Source organism: Mytilus edulis, chromosome 6, assembly GCF_963676685.1.
Source record: "Mytilus edulis chromosome 6, xbMytEdul2.2, whole genome shotgun sequence".
Taxonomy (NCBI): Eukaryota; Metazoa; Mollusca; class Bivalvia; order Mytilida; family Mytilidae; genus Mytilus; species Mytilus edulis.
In genome coordinates, this window is record NC_092349.1 from 38,735,882 (window position 1) to 38,752,052 (window position 16,171).

The window sequence follows — 16,171 nt, forward strand, 5'->3', positions numbered from 1 at the left end:
TCTGTTATGATTAAACTAATATGGCTGCTCATGAAATGCCGTGTTTTGAAGCCGAAGTTTACCGATTGTCACCTTATAGTAACCAAATAACAAAAAGCATGGGTATTGAGCACGTGTTTAACATGTACAATCAGATAATTGTTTATTTTAATGACAGATCCATGCGTATTTCGATCACCGGGGTTACGCTCAGGTCACTATGCATACGGAAAATATGTCGGCGAATTGCTTCTTGGAAGCAAGCAATTAAAAATAAGTAAATTTCTTCTAAACGTGGACAAATTAAAGAATTTTCCTCAGAAAAAAGTATATGTTCATAAGTTGTATGATGAAAACTATCCATTTAGTTACAAAAAACATATGCATTTTTTTTTAATTTGAGGTTTCTTATGACTTTAAATATGATGTATAAGTACCCGGTTACGTCTACTCTGTGTTTTTGTCTTACCTGTTGATATATTATTTGACTCTTACTGTACTCTGATTTGGATTATAATATGCAGTGGTTTATAAGGCAATCATCCGTAGGAAGATATGGCACCATGCCTCCACCCCCCCCCCCCCCCCCCCCCCCACGGAACTTGAAACGCTTTATTTTTACTCGAGAATTAGAATCAAAATTATCATATCTTTTTGTTTGTTATATATATAAGGACCTATGCCATAGAAAAAGGGAACTTAATATGAATTATTTATTTCGTTTTTTTTTATATTTGTTTTATACCAAGTACATGTAGCCATGCAGATGACAATTATTTTTCAAATTTCTAAATTGATTGATTTATTTTATCTCATGAATTCCAATTTTTAGTAAAACAGGTTGTTAGAATAAAATATGTTTTGATTTTTTTAATCTGTTCAATTATTTTATTATTTCTTAAAATTTATAAATTTCTACTTCATCTGCGTTTTGATCTCTGGTCTTCGTCCTCTTCTCTTTGCCTAAACTAGAAACAGGCCTGTAATAGTGGGGCTTGTCAGCCGTAAATGACCGACAAGCGACATTAAAAAGTTTTTCGATTACTTAAATTCGCTTTTCAGATTGCTGTTTTACAAGCGTTTACAAATTGTATTCCTTTAATAGAGCCTATATATTCACAATTCAGCGCTTGTGTCTATATAGCACAATATAGCATTCCCTATCAATCATAGAGAACGTGCTATATTAGCATTAGATACTTCGACTAAGCATTCCCTTAAGACGTACAGAACCCTACTTATAGTAATTGAATACTGTTGGAGAGTGTCAACTACAAATTTTCTATCTTCTAATATCGTAATGATAAGATATTTGTCTTAATACAGTAAACCTATTATATCATTAGTTTGATGGAAATTATCCGTTTTTAATTAAATATTCCATTTGATCTGTCAGAAATTTGATAGAACCACAACGACTAGAAACAAATGCTGTATGTTAAAACCAATAAACATGCAATGTCAACACTATTTTAAGTTTCTGTATTAAGACGAACTGTACTGTGTAAATGACATCGTCGCCATTTCTTGAAAATAAAAATAAATGAGTTTTTTTTTTTACAATATTCCAATTATTATTATTAATTTTCTTAAATATTCTAAAATTTCTTTATTTTTATGCCCCACCTACATGCCCCACTAACGATAGTAGAGTGGCATTATGTTTTCTAGTCTGTGCGTCCGTCCGTTCGTCCCGCTTCAGGTTAAAGTTTTTGGTCAAGGTAGTTTTTGATGAAGCTGAAGTCCAATCAACTTGAAACTTAGTGCACATGTTCCTTATGATATAATCTTTCTAATTTTAAGCCAAATTAGACTTTTGACCCCAATTTCACGGTCCACTGAACAAAGAAAATGATAGTACAAGTTTCAGGTTAAAGTTTTTGGTCAAGATAGTTTTTAATGAAGCTGAAGTCCAATCAACTTGAAACTTAGTACGCATGTTCCTTGTGATATGATCTTTCTAATTTTAAAGCCAAACTAGACTTTTGACCCCAATTTTACGGTCCACTGAACATAGATAATAAAAGTGTGAGTTTCAGGTTAAAGTTTTTGGTCAAGGTAGTTTTTGATGAAGCTGAAGTTCAATCCACATGAAACTTAGTACATATGTTCCTTATGATATGATCTTTCTAATTTTAAAGCCAAATAAGATTTTTTACCCAATTTCACGGTCCATTGAACATGGAAAATGATTATGTGAGTGGGGCATCCGTGTACTTTGGACACATTCTTGTTTAGGATAATTTGATCTGTACTTGAATAATCTTGTCATCTTGTTGCAAAAAGCCACGCTATGTACTAGCCTTATTGTTTCTCTTGAATGATATAGATAATGGTTGATCGGTTCAATTCATGATAGTTCAGTGGTACTTTTGGGAGCAACAGCATGTCCTATTGTAACATTTTATATTAAAAAGCAAATTGAAAAATTGGAATGATTAGCTAGGATTGGATGTTAAAAAAGTGTTACAGTCACGATGACTTTTATAATAGACAAGTGAACTAGTACAGAATATGTATTTGTTTAGGGGTCAGCTGAAGGACGCCTCCGGATGCGAGAATTTTTCGCTGCATTGAAGACCTTTTGGTGACCTTCTTGCTGTTGTCTGTTCTATGGTCGGGTTGTTGTCTCTTGGACACATTCCCCATTTTCATTCTCAATTTTGATTTCCATAGTGTAAAATAAATGGTGTTACCCTAAAATTTGTATATTTAGATAAACTTGCGTACTTTTTCCTCAATTATTAGAGCGATGCATACCGTGAAAATAAAATAGATCCCGGGGTCGAAACTAACCATTCCACATTTACGTTACCATGAAAAAAGTCCAGCATAGCTTCTAAAGTCGTAATGATGTTGATTCATCAGATATGCAGAGCTAATAACTTCATAATTCTAATTGTGTTTATATATACAAAGTGGTAACATATGGCGAAACCATCTATCAGTGAATAAAAGAGCAGCATTTGTACGAATTGCGCACCTTCTGTAAATATGATATAATTAAAGTCATATAAAACTTCAAATTAAAAAAAATGCATGTTTTTTTTTTAACTAAATGGCTAGTTTTTATTATAAAAACTTATGTTCATATACTTTTTTCTAAAGAAAATTTTATAATGTTCCAAATTTAGAAGGAATCTACTTTTTTAATTGTTTGCTTCCTGGAAACAATTCGCCTATATGTTTGACGTATGCAGTGAACTCAGCGTGACTTTTCTCGTGAAAATCCGGTGATAACAATACGCATGGATCTGTCATTGAAATAAACTATTATCTGATTGTACATGTTATATATACACGTGCTCAATATTATCCATGCTTCTTTGTTGATTGTTTTCTATAAAGGTGGCAATCGCTAATAAAACGACTTCAAAACACGACCATTAATTAGCTGCCATATTTTCACATCATTACAGACAGAGAGATTTTTTTTGTCGATTATACAATATGGATGCTTAAAAATTATAAACTCGTGCACAGAAGACTAAGTTTATACATGCATTGTTTCAAGTATTGGATAAACATTATTTTTCTCTAGTCACTCGTTTCATATGACTTAAAAGTTTTTTTTTGTTTTTTTTTTAAATGTATACGAAATGAAGGCATTTGAACTTCACATGTTGCGCAAAGCGAGGCATTCGTTTAAGTTTAAAAACCGCATTCGAATCATTATATTAACGAGTGGTCGACATAATTTTGTTAAAATTAGTTTGATATGAACATTTTGAATATAAAACGTAACCCTTAAACCCTAACCCTGACCCTAACCCAAGCCAGAAATTGTCTAGTGCGATGAAAGCAGAATTGAGATATTGTCAGCTAATATTTGTCTGTTGGTGGTGACGTGTTTGTTACCCCATACTGTCGTTTTGGTGTTTTTTTTTAAATTGTGTTGCTGTCTAACTTTTTTATTTTGATAGTTAAATGTGCAATATCAGAGTCCAATTAAAAACTCATACATTGTACCTGTTTCTATTGAGGAGTAAATTAATCCTAATAATAGTATGACGTAAACTAAGCTCATTGTTCCTTTTGAACTTTTTACATTTAATCTACGGTTCGATCTTAAATTAACATATTATGCTGGTCTGTGTAGACCTTTCCTTGACCTCTCCAGTCTCTTTTCTTTGGTGGTGTCATGTGTCTCATTAGCAATTAAATAACATGTGCTAATTTTTAGGCAGATTCGGATTCAATAAAAAGTCTCACCACAGTGACATACAATTACATATATTTACACAATAAAATATTCATACAGGTACATAAAACATACATGTATAACAACAAACTTTAGATTCACATTGCATGTGCCAATCTTAAAAGAGAGACTGTATAATCAATACTATTAAAAAACAATAAGATATTGTCCATATTATATATAATATATAATTGCTTATGAATATCATTAAAATACAGCATAATCAATTATATAAAAAACATTCCTTCTGATTAAAATGCTGGCGACACTTTCAAAAAATTTATCATTATTGAATAAAAAAAATAACTTTTCATTATCTGATAAAATGTTAAAATCCACATTAAAATTTGCAACTTCATAAAACAATATATGTCTAAGATCTTCATATAGTGGAATTTTCAATAAAACATGTAGTTCATCTTCAAAACTATTATTACAAAAAAAAAATGACATGTTCTTTCGTGTATTTCTTTTATTTCATATCTAACCTTTTCTATTTTAAGGGGAGCAACTCCACATCTAAAATTAGCAAAAGAACTTCTAAACTTAAATGGCATTTTACATTTTAAGTAAGGTTCAGTACAATAATCATATTTAAATAACTTATAAGTTCTTAATTTATTACCTTGAACATACGCAGATACTCTATTCTATTTTATATTTATCAAATATTATTGTTTCTAATTGTACAATAATACTCTTATTTAATACACTAGTTGCATAGTTACAATAATTATCAAAATTATGATTTTTAAACATTTCTATGACTCTATGGCTCCAATTCTTAATTCTACCTCTAGCTTTTTTAATTGACCATTTGAAAACCTTAAAATTTATTCTATCATGAGTCATATTTGAACATCTTTTCCAGTGTCTAAATACACTTGTCCATTGTTTTACAGATGGTGATTTCCAACATTTTATACATCAGTTAAATGTTTCGATATGGGAAAACTATTCAAAATTTTATTACTTTGAAATAGTTTATAAGATTGTGTGTAAGGAATTATTTCCTTTCTACCACAGTTTTTACACATGTTTCAAATTATGAAGCTTGGTATAAAATACCCGACCTTCAAATACGCAATGACAATTGGGAAAAACCTTTAAATCTGTACGAAAGTTTTTTTTTAAATTCGTTTAATGCACAGGAACAATCATAAGACAACACGATTGACCAAAAAATATATCACCTCAAGATTTCATATATTTGTTGAATTTGAACTTTCATCATAACGCTGAATTACGTATTTCCTTAATATGTGTATAGTTTCACATAAGATAAATACCACCCATCTTTTATGAATTTTTAGGGTTGGCATAGTTTATTTCTTCGAAACTTACAATTTTGCCACTTAAATACAAAATTTTTTAATAACCTTTTTCCACAAAATTACCAGAACAAGATTTGGGTTTTAAGAAATCTAATTTTTATTTATTTTCACTGGAAACTACTACTTTATTACTTCTCTTCAAAAAGATATTTTTTCATCAAGATATTACGAATAAATTGGTCTCTGGTGAAGAGTTGTCTAAATAGTAAACTAAACCCCCACACAAAAGATGGATGAACATTTGAATAACTTCTGCGCTCTAGTTATATATAAATACGTTCTGATTGACCGGAAGTAGGACTTTCAACAAATCAATCTTATCTATAAACCCACAGGAAATGTATACAGATAAATAAGAAATAATGACTGTTCAACATCACTGATTTCTGGATCTCTCGACATTTATACATTTATATAAATATTGTTCTTAATTGTTTTGTCAGGCTCTATATAGTAGTATGACCTATAGCTATCAGATTTTTTCCCCAGTCAATTGCACATTGCAATCGAAACACACACACATTTGATATAATACATGTCTTTTTGTTGTACTTGAAACACATTTCTTTACTGTAATAAAAAAAGGATTGTTAACTTCATTACAGGGTGAGTATGAGAGAAGAAGGAATTACAAATAAGGAATAAAGATGTACATTTGTGTAACGAAAACCAAAAAAATAATAACAATAAGCGTTTCTGATATTGAAACTATAAAATTTCATAGTTTAAATCTCTTTCAAAATAATTGAAAAAATTGCCATTCTTCTGTATATATATATCATTTCGAGAAAAATCTAATGTAGGACGAACGGATAAGAAGACAGAGTAAACAAATTACTCACGGTTTTTTGTCACGAGTCATTGATACAATTACAAACTACATATACATTTTTTTGTACAATATGAAAACAGAACATTTCAATGTCATTTATCTAATGATGTCTTAAATGAAATATAACTTTATCATGACAACACATATGAATGCATATATTTACAGAGGGTATTAAATTTATACAAATGATGATTTTGTTTTTGACTGAAAGACAGACACTGTTCGTGTTCTTCGTGCAAACAGTTATGTTTTAAAATATCACAAATGCTATCAACTGAATTATATGTCAATATAGATATTGTAAATATGAATAATTGATGTAACAATGAAATGTCATTTAAATAGTTCTACAAATTTGATAAATATTTTACGAGCTATTTTCTTTGATATCTCCATTACGCATATTTATTTTTTTAGAGATATGACGTACATGAGCTTAACACAGATTCGCCAGACGCTCGTATTGTCTACATAAGACTAACCATTGCCACTGTAATCAAAACAGCTGAAAGGTCAAATGAAATACGAAGTTTAAGAACATCTAAAATCAAAAATTGTAAAAACTTGTGCCAAATACGAAAAAGGCAATCTATGTAGTGATGGTACTAGGCTAGTGATACCATTGGGAACAAAAAGTCCACCAGCAGTGGTATCGATGCAGTGGTTGTTGAAACTGATCAAAGATAACAGGCCTATCATTTGGTAGTTAGCTTGGCGTATAATTGAATTTACGTTGAACTATTCTATAAAATGTCTTCCAAAGTTTTATGTTCAAAGTTCAAAATGTTATTTCTAAGACATGTGAGATCTGTAGGATAGCATGATTTCAAAAACAATATAAAGTAACATCAGATTTCCAAGAGGAAACACATTTAAACTTAATGCAACACGCAGAGGGAAATTGGTATTTCTTTATCAAATTGTACCAAAAACCTTTTGTTTTAACTCCACAATAGTCGATACACTAAGAAAATCTCATCTCATGAGCATAACATACTGCAAACTTTGAATAACTTGTTTGAAACTATCTGTTCTCTTTAATACATGCTTTACAACGTGTTGATATTGTTGACAAACCAATAGTACTCACATTCAATTATAATGAAAAGGATACTATTTTATTGTAATAACTTCAAATAAGGAGTATTTTTACTAGAATTTGCTGTGATGTCATCTTTATCTTTTCGGCAATCCTCTCACCTTTCATGGGTTAGTCCGTAGTAATTGTAAAATCACTCACTGATAAATATCAGAGGTTTCTGTCTACTACAATGTGGCTATGATAATTATTTATAACATATTTCTATATTCGAATCTACCGATGATTTTAAATTCAGTTTTAACAGTGCAAAGACATACATTATTTGTCTGTCAAAGGAGAACGACCGGTAAGGGCCGATTTTGGCCTGAAATTGCAGGTTCATCTGACGAAAGATTTTGGACACTTTTTAAACATCTAAGTGTCTATTTCAGTTGATTCAATCAAATGAGAAAGATTGGAACTGATTTACTCATTAAAAACGCCCCGATTCAGGCTGAAATATGCCACAAAAAATGTCACGTTTCAGATGGTTTTCGTCAAAAATGAAAATGGCCGCATCCGTGTTCATCCTCAATCTTTATAGGTAGCGTGAATCAGATGTGGATACTTAAAAATTCCAAAGATCTTTTAGAGTTCATACAATCTAACGCTCTTTCATCTTGTAATAGTATTAAAACATTTGACTTTTCTACATTTTATACAAGTATTCCATATTCCAAACTAAAATACAAATTGAAAGAGTTGGTACTGCATTGTTTCATAAAAAAGAATGGCCAACGAAGATACAAGTATCTTGTCTTAGGAAGGGATACATCCTACTTTGTAAAGGATCACTCTGATTCAAACAAAAAATTCTCTGAAACTGATATTATCAAGATGCTTGATTTCTTGATTGACAACATATTTGTTACGTTCGGATGACGTATTTTTCAACAGACTATCGGCATTCCAATGGGAACGAATTATCCCCTCTTCTTACCGACTTGTTTCTTTATTATTATGAGGCTGACTTCATACAGGAACTTCTTAGGAAGAAAGATAAGAAGTTAGCAATATCCTTTAACTCTACTTTCCGCTATAAAGATGATGTTCTCTAACTAAACTATTCAAAACTTGGTGACTATGTTGAACGCATCTATCCAATCGAACTAAAGATAAAGGATACAACATATACAGTTAAGTCAGCCTCATTTCTTGACTTACATATAGAAATTGGCAATGAGGGATGGTTCAAAAGCAAAACTTTACGACAAAAGAGATGATTTCAGCTTTCCAATTGTGAACTTTCCACTTCTTAGTAGCAAAATCCAAGCAGCACCTGCATACGGTGTACATATCTCCCAATTGATACGATATTCCCGTGCTTGCATTTCCTATTATGATTTTCTTGATAGAGGGTTGTTGCTCACAAGGAAGATATTAAATCAAGAGTTCCAAATGGTGAAGTTGAAATCATCTCTTCGTAAATTTTACGGACACCATCACGAGTTGGTTGACGTTATGGAATAACCGTTTCACAAATGATATCGGATATGTTCCTTACGTCGTAACTACAATCCCCCTCTCTTTCATAAGTGTGACCTACCGAATTAGACTATTTACCGGATTTGTTATCTCATTAGCAACACAACGGGTGCCACATGTGGAGTAGGATCTGCTTACCTTTCCGGAGCACCTGAGATCACCCCTAGTTTTTGGTTGGGTTCGACTGGTGTTTATTCTTTAGTTTTCTATATATATTTTGGGGCTAAAAATGGGTCTTACTGGACCTACTCCTTTGTAATTAAAGTTTTAACTTTGAATTTTAATCATACATTCTGAAAACGAATGAATGTTAAATACATTTCGCGTGTAATTTCCACAAAAAGAATGAATATGGTTGTGACGTATAAGATAATTGACGAACAATATATATCATGTCATAAAGCATTATATTTGCATTCTTGAACTATTTTCTGTAATTATTTGTCTCAGAATATAAAATATAACTTTAGGCATACTATGTTTTTACTCCCTAAAGAGCAAACTGTTTACCTCAGACTTGTTCATGCCCACAAAATATTACTTTGTATTCAAATTGAAGTGATTATTATCACAACCCAATATATTTAGATATAGCTTGTGACAAAACATGAACAGAAACAATAGAATACAATTGTTCGATAGTGTCAATCGTTGAGTATTCCATTTTCTTCTTTTAATTTGATTATAGCCAGATATTTGTCTTAACACGTACGATAATTAAATTATTATCCTGATGCAGAAAAGCCAATTTTAATTAAACATTCTATTACATCTGTCGAAAAATAAATAAGATTATTGCAACAAACGAACATTAAAATTAAGGTAATAAATTGTCATTGTTTAAAGTGCAATCCTTTGAAAATGTTTAAGGACGAAATAAATTTAAGAAAAAGATTAATCATGATTGATTTAATCTATATGCCTAAAGTTCTGCTTCCATCTGTTTTTTCAACGAAATTCAATTTAATTTTATCAAACTGAGTGGAGACTAACATTTTTAAATTCTAGCCTTAAATAAAACGGGTTTTTCTGCTGCTGCTCATTTCAATGTGTGCGCTTAATTCTTATTTCAGCCTTTCTTATAATTTTAAACCAGCAACAGACATATTTGCTTTGTGAAAATATGTAGGTCATAGATATCCATAAATGTCAAACTGTACAGGAAAACAGATAAACATGCGGTATCTTACCAGTTGTTTATTTTGCAAAAAAGCGAAATATGTTGCAAATATGTTTCCCCCCATTTTCAACGTTATCCAAAAACGATAGTATCGAGAACCATTTTATATTGGTTCTATGTGTCTCTTTTTTTGTTATTCGATTTATGTGGTACATTCCAATCTGACGAATAGTGTCATTTCAAACTGATTTTTACAGATTATTTTTATGCTGTGCTGTTGTACTACTGCCCAATATGTCGAAGGTTAGAGATGGTTTGGGCGGTTTGAGTTAACTCCACCACATTCTGTCCAAAGTCAGGATTCTGTTATCTCGTGGTTTTTTTTTATTGCCTTGTCTTTTTAGTTTTTTTGTTTGTAGTTTCATCATGAACGATTCCGCTTCTTTTCTCGTTAAGTCGGGATTCTTTATAACTATCTATAAGATATGGGTCATGGTGATTAAAGGCCGTTGTCTGCTTGGTAATTGTTCCAAATCATCTAATTTTTATAGTGGTATTCCACTCGGACGATTATATTATTGTAAACGATTGTTGATTTTGTTATCTATCTTACTTTGCTATGAATTTTAGCTTTTCATCAGATTCATTTTACTGTTTTTTCGCATCATCTACTTACTTACCAGCACCCATAATTCGGTTCGAAGTAATTTTCGAAATCAAGTTTTTTTTTAATTTTCATTCGATCCTGTATTTGACACTTTCTAGTCCTGTACTTGACATCTTCTAGTCCATAATTGACACATTCTTTTGCCGTTTTTGACACATTTTGGGAAGTACTTGACACGAATCTTGTCATATTCATGACACCTTCTAGCCTGTATTTGACACCTTCTCGTCCTGTACTTGACACATGCTAACTCATACTTGACACGTTCTAATCATGTACCTGACACCTTCAGTCTGTACCTATCACGAATCTTGTCCTATAGATGCAACTAGTTCTTTAGCTGATATCCGCTTGTAGTTTCATATATCTTTCTTTTATGGTCATTATAGAAATGAATGAATTTAAGCAAAAGCATATTCTTAAAAACAAACTATACCGATTCCTGTTGACATGACATGTGTTTGTTTTTTATACATCTTTTCATGCAATTTCTGCTGGTTAACGTTAAGTCGATTTTACGTGAAGTGACACAACTAGGGCCAAAATGTCATACATTTTGCAGAACGATTACGAAGTTGATATTAGCAACTTCTGTTCATTTATTTCGCGGAAAACACCATCAGAGATGGAAAACCAAACTTTATAGAAATGCAAGCGTTCAAAATGCTTTAATGAATTGACCTTCAGGGACGCTCAAAGCCTAATATTAGAGAGCAAAAGGATGTAGAAGAAATGAGGGAGTTAAAAGGCTATCAAAACATGTTACCATGAGCTTGTGAAAGCTACAACAAACAAAATAACATTTCGTTTCACTATTGGTGAGAAGTATGTAATGATGTTTCTTTCCATAAACAATCCGAACATTTCTAATTGGGTTCCATTAATATATCCCCCGAACTGGAAATTAAAGAAACAACAGACACGGCTTCGTCCGCTTCATTTTAATACTTCTTTTTCGAATTTGAGACACACAGTCATCTCAGTTCCGGAATATATGACAAACGAGACGATTTAATTTTGAAATTATTAATTTCCCTAACCTTAGTAATATACCAACTTTACCTGCATATGGGATACACATTTCACAACTTATCGATATTCAAGAGCTTGCAGCTCCTACTCAGACTTTGTAAAACGTCACCAGTGTCTCTGCAGAAAGTTCTTGAACCAGATGTATGTCAAAGAACGTCTCGTCCTTTTCCTAAAAAGTTAATCGGAAGGTACCAAGACCTTGTTGATTAATATTCCGTATCAACTTCACAAATAATACATGATGGTCTTGATGTCTAGATTCTGCGTACTGACGTTGTTTATCATCTTAACAACGTGTTATATTGTTCCTTTATTTGTTTTTGTTCTTTTATCAATATTAGTTTTTCTGTTTGGATTGTTTTCTGTGATATCCATTTGACGTGACTCGTCACTCATACATCCCGTCAATGTGTTTGTATTATCTTTCATTTTTGCTGGTGTGTTTTGTGTATGCGACTTTTTGTGTTTCTTTGGTTCTTATAACATGGCTCTGTACTTTACAAGATCCCGTCATTATGTTATTCTTGTAGTATATGTCATTATGTTATAGTTCTATTATAAATTTGAAAATACTTTGAACGACAAACGACAAAATTATTTTAATCGAGTATTGGAATTAACCATTTGTGGATTCTTAGATATTCTACAGAACTTCTGGACAATTTTAAATCTCGGTCTATTTCTGAAATTAATTCTAACATACTTTTGATTTTTTCAACCCTGTATACCAACATTCCCCATGTGAATTTATAAAATTGTTTTGTGTTAACATTGAACGACAAAATGTTTCTCCTTTGTGACGTATTACATATTCTGACGTCAGACACTCGAAGCAACAAATGTGTTTTTAATTTGATAGATGTTTTTTTGTAAAATTGTTTGTTTTAAGATTGTAACACAGTGATGACTGCTGTACCCATATTTTGACTATTCTATTTATCATGTCTGTTTTGTTCACGCATCGTTGTAAATATAACGAAATTTGACGAGACTGTCGTAAAAGTGAAAGGTTTAGCGATATAAAAGCAGGTTCTATCCACCATTTTCTACCTTTGAAAATGCCTGTACCAAGTCAGGAATATGACAGTTGTTGTCTATTCGTTTGATGTGTTTTGTCGTTTGATTTTGCCATGTGATAAGGGACTTTCCGATTTTCCTTTAAACTGATTGCATTCCTTTTGGAATCTTCTAAATGCTCTTCAACTTCGTTCTCCATTCTTCCTTAAAGTTTTTATGTTTTGGTCGTCACCGGTAAGTCTTTTGAATACCATACGTGCGTTTGGCGTACACACTTATAAACCTGATATCTTTGATGAGTATTTATGTTTCAAATCAGTGAAATTATACATAACAATAATTATGTTCGGCGGGAACATAATCATCCATACAAAACGTATATAATGTGTTAGTCTCAAACAGGGTAGAATACAGCAGTCAAATTTATAAGTATGTGTAATGTAGTGAGTAGTGTAATTTAGTGATCAAGTCGACGGTATCATGATAACATAATTAAGTTCCCATATTAAATTTGAAACATTTACCTCAAAGTCTTCAGTAGAGTTTATATTTTAGCAGTTGACAATATTTGTAAATAAATTGAATACATATTAACTTTAGCTGTTCCCTTTCTCTAAATGTTTCCAAATCAGTATCACAGTAAAGTATACACGGAATCAATGTCTTATCTGTCGTATTTCCCAGATGAACAGTTATTATACATTTTTTGGGGATGTGGTATATGGCTACACAAGTTAAAATTAATCCAAAAAAATCAGTCGTCTCAGGGGTATGAGAGTATGGGTTAAGAAAAAAATTGTCTGACTTTGTAGACTTTTCTCTAATAATTCTTCAAGCTCCTTTCGAATTAAGAGATTAAAGGCTTCTAAAATGTTCAAATATTCGTAGAATTAATATCCACTGGTGACTCTCTGTTAGATTTAGTTTCATTAACACCAACCCATTAGCAGTTTACTGTCTTCATCTTTGTGCTAATTTTAATTTGAAATAATCGATTCACTGAAAAGTGTTGTGCCTTCTCAACACCGGAAATGATTACGCTATTATATAAAGTGCCATTAGTATAATGTATATCTGAATTGGACCTTTTATTAAAAGGAAACGATCGAGTGTTTACAATATTAACGTAAAAAATGCTTAATGACTACAAATTGGTCTACAAAATGAGCAGGATCTTAGAGAACTGTCATTATTTTTTGAAATTACTTGGTTCATTTTTGATAGAAGAAAAAAACTTGTTCTTCTTTTTATGATCTAGATTTCAAATTTAGGCTATTTCAACAGCGTTTCATAGCATAATTTTGTTTTGCGTGTAGGATATTGTAGAATACGGAATAACTTACATGATTTGAATGCTGTTTTAGTGCTGTTTTAGTAGATACTGTTATTTCTAAAGTTCGTGCCCGGAATTCATTACTCTAAAGTAATTGAAAGAATAATTAAAAAAAGATAATTACTACGAATTAGTAAAATGTCTCCCACATCTATGTGCACTTGAAACTAATGTGTCTTTGTGGCACGCTAGCAGAATGTGGTATGAGTTCCATACTTCCATAACTCCTATATATATATATATATATATATATATATATATATATATATATATACAAAAAAAGTTTCTTTTCAAGCGGTGTACAGAATTATATATTAAAAATTAAATACACAAAAAGAGTTTTAAAAGCAGCATTGTCTAGCGCTTTCATCCATCTTGGGACTTTTCAAGACTATGAACGTCGTTATGAACGTCGTTATGGGGAACACATTAGTATTATGACGTAACGTCATTGTTCGTAAAATATTAGTAGTATGACGCAACGTTATTGTTCATGTAACTACTAAGCATTAAGCTTGGCGTCAAACACTTTTATAAATTTTCTTTCTAGTTCTTTTGAAACGCCAACTTACAAAAGCGCGATTTGATATAGTTAAGAAGATATCATCCGTACAAATTTGTGGCGATTCACGCTGTGGAGTATGTTCCAGAGACAATTATATTTACTTAGAAATAGGCAGTACGAAATATTTCAAAAACGGTAAGAAATTTACAGTAAACGCAAATATGACTTGCAAATCAGAAAATGTAATCTATTGTATAACATGTGTCAACTGTAAAGAAAACTACATCGGTCAAACAGGAAATAGTGTGTGTGAACGGGTCAGGATCCATAAACAGCAAATACGGCAACCCGAGTACAGACAAATTCCGTTGAGCGAACATTTAGATATTTGTGCGGGAGGAAAATTCAAATTTTTCCCGTTCTTCAAATGTACAGAACCAACAGAAGAATACCGTAAAGAACTAGAAAGAAAATTTATAAAAGTGTTTGACGCCAAGCTTAATGCTTAGTAGTTACATGAACAATAACGTTGCGTCATACTACTAATATTTTACGAACAATGACGTTACGTCATAATACTAATGTGTTCCCCATAACGACGTTCATAACGACGTTCATAGTCTTGAAAAGTCCCAAGATGGATGAAAGCGCTAGACAATGCTGCTTTTAAAACTCTTTTTGTGTATTTAATTTTTAATATATATATATATATATATATGATCCAACGAAACTAAGTGTATGATGTGACCAACAACACATGATGGCAAACAAAACTTCAAAATGAGAGAGCTCTCTGTCAAACGGTGTTAGAGGAGTTGCGTTCATAGATTTTAATTGTGGTAAAAACGTTTATAAAACAAGTCAAAGTGTCATAGCTCCTGCAGAAATGGTCAAAATAGAATTATGGTATGGTTTAGGTAATTTTTGGATTTCTTTTTAAAATATACTTGTTATTATATGCTGACGATGCTGGCATTTGTTTTTTTTTATCAATATGAAGCTGAATTTCAGTTGAAGGCTTAGAAACATGTAAAATTTAGGTAGGTGCAGCCTAAACAAATATTGTTACATTTCATAGAGTAGATGATAGATTTTAGAATGCTCATTTTATGTACAATAATAATTATATTGAAATATTTATCTAAATGTTTGAATAACAATATTTTAATGGCGGAAATTGGCATGAAAAATTCTTTAACTGTACATTTGTATTATATTAAGTTTGAAGACACAACTTATGTACATTTAGAAACAGAAGTAAAAGATTACCTATTGAATGATGTAGATTTTTTTAGTATAGATTTATATTGTGATTTTTATAATAAATAGGAGTTTGTTGAAGAATTTCATTATGTATTTAACTGTAACTTTGTCAATGTTGAAAGTGAAAACGCTCCTAGTCTTAACAAATATTGATGCGTTCTGCCCAATAGTCATTAAGAGAGGGACGAAAGATACCAAAGGGACAGTCAAACTCATAAATCTAAAACAAACTGACAACGCCATGGCTAAAAATGAAAAAGACAAACAGAATAACAATAGTACACATGACACAACATAGAAAACTAAAGAATAAACAACACGA